We start from the raw sequence: 6,456 nt of genomic DNA on the forward strand, positions 1-6,456 counted from the left end.
GAAAAAGGCTTTAACAGAAAAGAAGGCGAAATGTCTCTAATGTCCAAAGCAGTAATTGATTTTAAATCAATTGTTATCAAAATTGCTTCCTCTGCTGCTGTTATGTGAGGTGAATACATAACAGCAACAGATCTTTTCCCATTTTTTTTTTTTTTTTGTTTTAACTGAACGTATTATAGTTACGCAAAAACGAGGTAGAATAACGGGTGTACAAGAATCGAGAAGTTCGACTAAATCATTCTAGTTTGTTGAATATAGAAGGTATCCATTTTCCACAGAAATAATTCATATGGTATAAAACTATACTGCGCCTTTTTATTTCGATTTATAAATGTGCCTAGTGACTTGCTTTAGCATATAAACTGACCTCCATTTATATTCCTCTATTTCCGTTTAAGTAAAATCACCGTGGACACGTGCCCAGCCATATATTTATCACTTCCACATCTCAGGTTGGGCTATTTAGAGAAAGCCACAGAGCTCATCAATCTGGGCCCGCCAACCCATTCCATACAATATGTACCTCTTAGTCGGCCACAACTGATAAGAATGTTTTGGCATCGTGCGGATGTCCCACGAGTCTAATCAGGTTGTAATATGAAGGACAGCAGCCAGACATAAAACTGGCTGAGTTTCGCCCCTGACTTATTTCAGGTGACTCGTTTTTACGACTTTTCTGACTGCAGGTCACCCCTTTCCGGGTCCGAAACTTCAGATCCATTCGGGGTTCGTTCTCCTGCTGGACATTTGGCAAATGAACGGCCAGTGATTTCGTTCTCGGCAAATGAATGAATTAGTTCCTTGGAGACGACTCAAGGTCTTCGGACACACAACGCTCAGCTGATTGATGAGCTGTGGACCACTGCTAAAAATTGCCTTCATTGGTAGAAATTGAATTTTCTCAAAATTACCCCTTTAAATGTTTATTTAAATTTGGAAATGAAGTTTGGTATTGATGCGAGCGAAGAAAGATTTAATCATATTCTTTAATCAGCTCGATAAATGGGTGAAAATCAAATGGGCAAGGTATTATTAGAAGGGTATCTGTATATAATAAACAGGGTATATATAGCAAATGGAATAGTAGAGGTTTGTTATAGCATTCGTTGACTTGACCTCTTAATGAGGTAAAGATATCTGGCGCTACGAGACTTCAATTCCTATTGACCAAAACGGACCTTGATCACAATTGCGTGGGGATCGGATCGGATCGTCAGGCCTAACTCTATTTTTGTTCTATTAATTACACTGATTTATGTGGTCATTGTCCATTGTATTGTGTTGCCTGCACCCAGATCTTTGTCCTCCTAGCCACTGTTCTTGTGATGGCTAACTCTTTTAATGGCACTCAACGGCATCGGGGGAAAAGTTATTTTCATTGTTATGTATAGTTTCGGCAAAAGAAAGTTGATTACGATTCTCGATTTCGCGACCCGCAGATGCCAATAGATACATATGGGAGAAGGCAGAAACCTATTGTTAACCAATTTGAGAACGCACTTATTAACGATTTCCGTTGAAACACATTCGCATGACTCGCTGGGTATAAATTCCTTTACTTTCATAATCTTAATTTACAGTTCCCCCAAAAGTCTAAACTGGAAGAAAATGATGCCAGATATACTGGGTTGTCTGTCTGCCTCTGTCAAAATAAATTTTCCCCAGAGTTGGGGAATAAATCAGTTTGTGAACACAAATAATACCGAAATAATTTTTCCTGGCACGTTTCGAATATGGAAAGCCTCAGCTGAACTGCCTTCGTCATCGCCTCTGACAACAGGCTAAAAAATATGTATCTGAACTGATTTGTGGCTAGAGAGTTGAGGGTGGGGTAATGCCAATTTATACGTCCAGGTGCAACAACTTATCGAATAATAAAATATAGTTTTTGCGATGCTCACTTTGTTGACCAAATCGAATGTTCCTTAATGATTACCGACAACAATTGTATATACATACAAGGTATATATACAAGTTTCGTTCCCGCAAATTCTGTACTAGAACGCGATGTTCCAGCCGTTCTGGTTTAATATGGAGTATATTAATCCACAAGGTACAACTTGGACCAAAAATTAAACTTTCTTGGAAAGGTTAGGTCTATAAAAATATTTAAAATTCCATTTTCTCTTATGTTGCCGTTCAAAGTAGCAAGTAAGTATTTAAGAGGTTAGTATTAAAGGACTATCAGATACACAATATAGTTTGTAAGACATTAAGGACACTATAAAGTATACATACATATAAGGGACTGCGAGACGATGTCTATATAAAATAAATAGGCGATGAAAAATTTTGTAATCTGGGGTCAATCTCAAAGTTGTATACAACCTGTTCTCGCCTTATTGATCTCGAATTCTAGGTAAGTCTAGGTGAACAATTAGGCTTTTGAATTAGTAATTGCAATAAGCAAAAACTGCATATAAGCAAATTAAATTCTTTATAGCTTCATAACCAGGGTTAAATTCTTAAATTATGATACATTTATTCATACCTGGTAATCTACACAAATGAGGCAATAGCCAAAGCCTTTCGTTTTCTTTTGTAAAGACAAACAATTACCAAAAATTGTAACAATGGCAGCAGAGCGACCAAAAGTTACAGCACTGCAATTTATCAATGTCAGCTAAAGTCTGAAAAAAAAACACTTTGCCCATTGGCGGAGAATTTCGATACCATTGTCTCTTTTTGTTGGAGGGCCAGCCCTAATGCCAACTTTTTGAGCTGTTCCCTCTGGGCATAAGTCGCCTCATTGGTGGTTCACCAGACCAGATTGGTCTTTTTTTTCGGCATTCTCTGAGAATGTGTAGGGCACGGAAGAAATCACATCCTTTGCTGGCAAAATCACTTCATTAAAAATAATAAACAAATCCTTTCGCGAACGAAGGCCAGTGCAGGCAGAGAATTGTTTGGTGTGGCCACCCGCACACGAGGCGATGCTGATTTGATCGCATGCTGTCAAGCTTGTCCGGAGATGGTTTCACCACAGCTCCCACTCATCAGGCCGTTCCAATGCAACTGGGAGGCATATTATGGCGGGAGTGCGGAGAATATATCCACCCACTTAAGCGTGTTTGCATGTATCTAGGCTGAAATCATTCCTAGCGTTCACAGTCTCGACCATATTGCTTAGCTAGAGTACCATAAGCATTGTAATAAATCGGGTTAAAATAAGACTGTCGAACAGTGCTGCCTGCAGTCTGCTAAATCATTGGAGAACGCTATAGACGAGTTCCCCGACTATCAGATACCTGTTACTCAGCTAGTGAAAAAGCAAACAAGAAATTTATAAATTTTCTGGACCATTGTGTCGTTTATGTCTCTAGACTCTGATTGTCTAATCTCAACATTCTAGCTTTTCTAATATCTGAGTTCTCGACGTTCATACGGACGGACAAGGCCAGATCGATTGCGCTGTTGACCCTGACCAAGAATATAAATATATACAATATATGGTCGGGAACGCATCCTTATACCTGTTACATTCCTTTATGGAATCTAGTATACACTTTTGGGTATGGCAGGTATCGTCACATGGTAGACCAACGACCACAGTGATAGGACGCCAAATATATTTACAGTGCCCTTCAGGAATACCGACTGCTGGGAACCACTAAGCAGCCCCCATGGATCGCCGATAGATTGGGTGGATTGGCGGCGGGAATGTATATTCTATGAATTCTGTTCGATCTCATATGCGCCCAATGATCGCCCGAGTGGAACTCGGAGTATAGCAGCTGCTCCCGCGCTACATGCACGTTTCTCGGCATTTTATAATTGGGGATACTGTCAAAGATATCGCAGCTGGCTGCAGAAACTCCTCTACTGGATACACTGGCCGATCGCCTGGTTGATAATTTGTTTGTTTTGATACCCGTCAAAAAGGGCGGGGTTGAGGCAGAATCGCTTCGCACTTAAGAGGAAATATGCGAGTGGTGAATGTGTATATTTGGAAGCCGCCATAGCAGAGCTTAAAGCAGCTTGATCGAGAAAGTTTTCAATACTATTTTTAATCTTTGACTTTTGCAACTTTTATTTTTGTTGTTCACCACCAGTTTGGAATATATGAAAGTTTGAAAATTTATATACAGAAATAATACAAAAATGCATAATTTTTAACATATTTTACAATCGAAAATTGCATCATGTTATGAGTAAAATATTGGAAATAATCCCATATACCCATAAAGGTATAGTTTTTTCTATACCCGTCGTATACTCGTCAAGTAGGAGGGTAAACTAGATTCGTTGAAAGGTAAGCAACAGATAGAAGCGTTTCCGACCATAAAGTTCATATATTCTTGATAAGGAGTCAAATGTGGAGTCAAACTCACTCCATATAAGGGTCGATATCTCCCACTCTAACTCCCACAAATCGCACAAAACTGGCACGCCCACATTTTTGATCCATTTCTTGTAAATTCGTGGAAATTATTCTAAATTTCTATCGATTTGTCAAAAACTTTCTGCCACGCCCACTCTATCGCCCTGAAGCCGCCGAGTTAGTCACACCCACACTATTGAACAGTTGTTAAATTTTTTCTCATTTTATTCAATATCTATCGATATCCCAGAAAAATTATGAAATTTCGCGTTCGCACTCACACTAGTTGTCTCTCTCTTGTTTATTTTCAACAAGTCTGCGAAGTCCCGAAAACGAACCAAAATAGTTTCATAAACTTTGAACATTTTTCAAAAGCTTGGTCGTGGCAATATGGGGAGCGTCGTAGGCGTAAGAGTGGGCGTGGCAAAATGAAAAAACAAACTTGCGCTGCCTTTATGGCCCTGTAAACTGTGTTCTTAGGGTCAACCTTCTAGCCTGTACAGTTCCTGAGATCACGACGTTCATACGGACGGACAGACTGACGGACATGGCCAAATCGAATTGGCTGTGGATCCTGATCAAGAATATATAAGCTTTATATAGTCGGAATCGCTTCCTCTGCCTGTTACACACTTTACAACGAATCCTATACCCTTATATCCAAATAACCTAACGGGTATAAAAATGCACTAACGGTATATTTTGTTTTATGTAGAAAGATAATTTGCAACTATTCCAAAATGGCAACAGTTTTATAAAAGTACTTTAAAACTCACATTTACTTGTTTAATTTATTTTAAAAACCCTTGATCGATTAGCTTTTGTTTACAAAGTTGTTAAATTTAAAAAACCCACATAATGAAAGTGGAATCCGCTCCAAAGGCCGGAACACTAATTGCTTGGGACACATTTCTTATGCTTGCCGCTGACACTGACGCCATCTGCTGCTCCTTGGTCCTGGAACTCTGTCGCCGCTAGCTGTTATCAGCGGAATTTTAAAGCGCATCATGACAAAAAGGAAAAAATAAGACGCTGGGACAGAAAAGGAATGTGAGCCAACTTAGAACATGGGCAATTCAAACCTCTCCTCCATCTCTGACTGCCCGCTAATTCACTGGCATTTTCTTTATGTTAGCCAAATGCGTTGTGTCTCCCCCAACTCTTCCAGTGTTGGCTGTTGTCGTCTTTTGGCCATCCTCTTCTTAGCTACAGCTCCTCACTTCAATTGCCGCCTCCACGGCCGCCAAGAAATGAAATTCTTGATATCTTTTGTTTGTCCGCACGCTGCGGCTGTCCTAACGCATCTTTGTCCTTTCGCTTCCCTAATTAAAAAGGGGCAAGCTTCCTTTAAGATTCCTTTTTGCCAACGCTTATATACTCTAGGAAATAATACAAGTGCTTAAAAGTAATGTGGATTACCTTCGCAAATATTGAATTAATAGGAATTCACGTACATATTAATCGTACAATAATTTAATCGTAAATTATAAATTATCCTATTTGGAAGTCGATTTATAACTAACTGGTAGCCCATAAAAGTTAATAATATTTATGGACTTTCATAACTTTCATTATTTCGTCAAGTTTTTGCCAAAATAGGACTACCCACTTCTTAGGATATTCAGTAGAAAAGCAAAGAAAAACGAAATTAAACCGAAACGAGTCGAACGACCACACTAATTAGCCTCAAAGCCACATTTGGTATGCTTTTGATTAGTAAAAGTTATATCCTCGCTTCCCTAAAAAAGCTTTTTGGTTATAGAGGGGAATGTGGCGGAGGACTGCAATTCTTGATGTAGTTACAACGTTGGCAACTTCTTCGTTCAATGGCCGCTGTCAGCGATTAAACAATTCGGTAAACATGTCTCATGCAACCGAATCAATTTTCGCATCAATTCGTGGGTATTGTGTGAAATGAAATGTCATGTCCAGGTTCAAAGCTCAGACCAAGTACACTTCCATTTCCCCCTTGCTGCATTGTTTTCCCTTTTTGAAATCCAGGTTTAGAGAATTCCTTAAGCGGGTGAAAAATGTGAAAACAATCAGTGAAGATTTTTCTCCTTTCGCTTCCCATGAAAGTCATCAAAAGGCCAAATTTCCACTGAAGAAAATTTTGAAAACCTTTTTTTTATGGT

The 6,456-nt window shown here is 39.1% G+C and overlaps 1 long non-coding RNA gene across 2 annotated transcripts, besides 3 other annotated features; it reads right to left on the reverse strand.

Moving 5' to 3' along the window:
• Positions 1–3,211: 3,211 nt before the first annotated feature.
• Positions 3,212–3,501: a mobile genetic element.
• Positions 3,502–4,200: 699 nt separating this feature from the next.
• Positions 4,201–4,352: a mobile genetic element.
• A 330-nt stretch (positions 4,353–4,682) lies between these two features.
• Positions 4,683–4,967: a mobile genetic element.
• Positions 4,968–5,088: 121 nt separating this feature from the next.
• Positions 5,089–5,775, reverse strand: lncRNA:CR44916 (long non-coding RNA:CR44916). 2 transcript variants are annotated; one of them, NR_124434.1, is made up of 3 exons: positions 5,741–5,775; positions 5,404–5,643; positions 5,089–5,299 (listed from the first exon to the last, which is right to left on the reverse strand). It is a non-coding gene; the product is annotated as a long non-coding RNA:CR44916 (long non-coding RNA). The 2 variants fall into 2 exon arrangements; NR_124435.1 differs by lacking the exon at positions 5,741–5,775 and having other exon boundaries at positions 5,089–5,712.
• Positions 5,776–6,456: the final 681 nt, after the last annotated feature.

This window comes from Drosophila melanogaster, chromosome 2L, assembly GCF_000001215.4.
Source record: "Drosophila melanogaster chromosome 2L".
Classification (NCBI taxonomy): Eukaryota; Metazoa; Arthropoda; class Insecta; order Diptera; family Drosophilidae; genus Drosophila; species Drosophila melanogaster.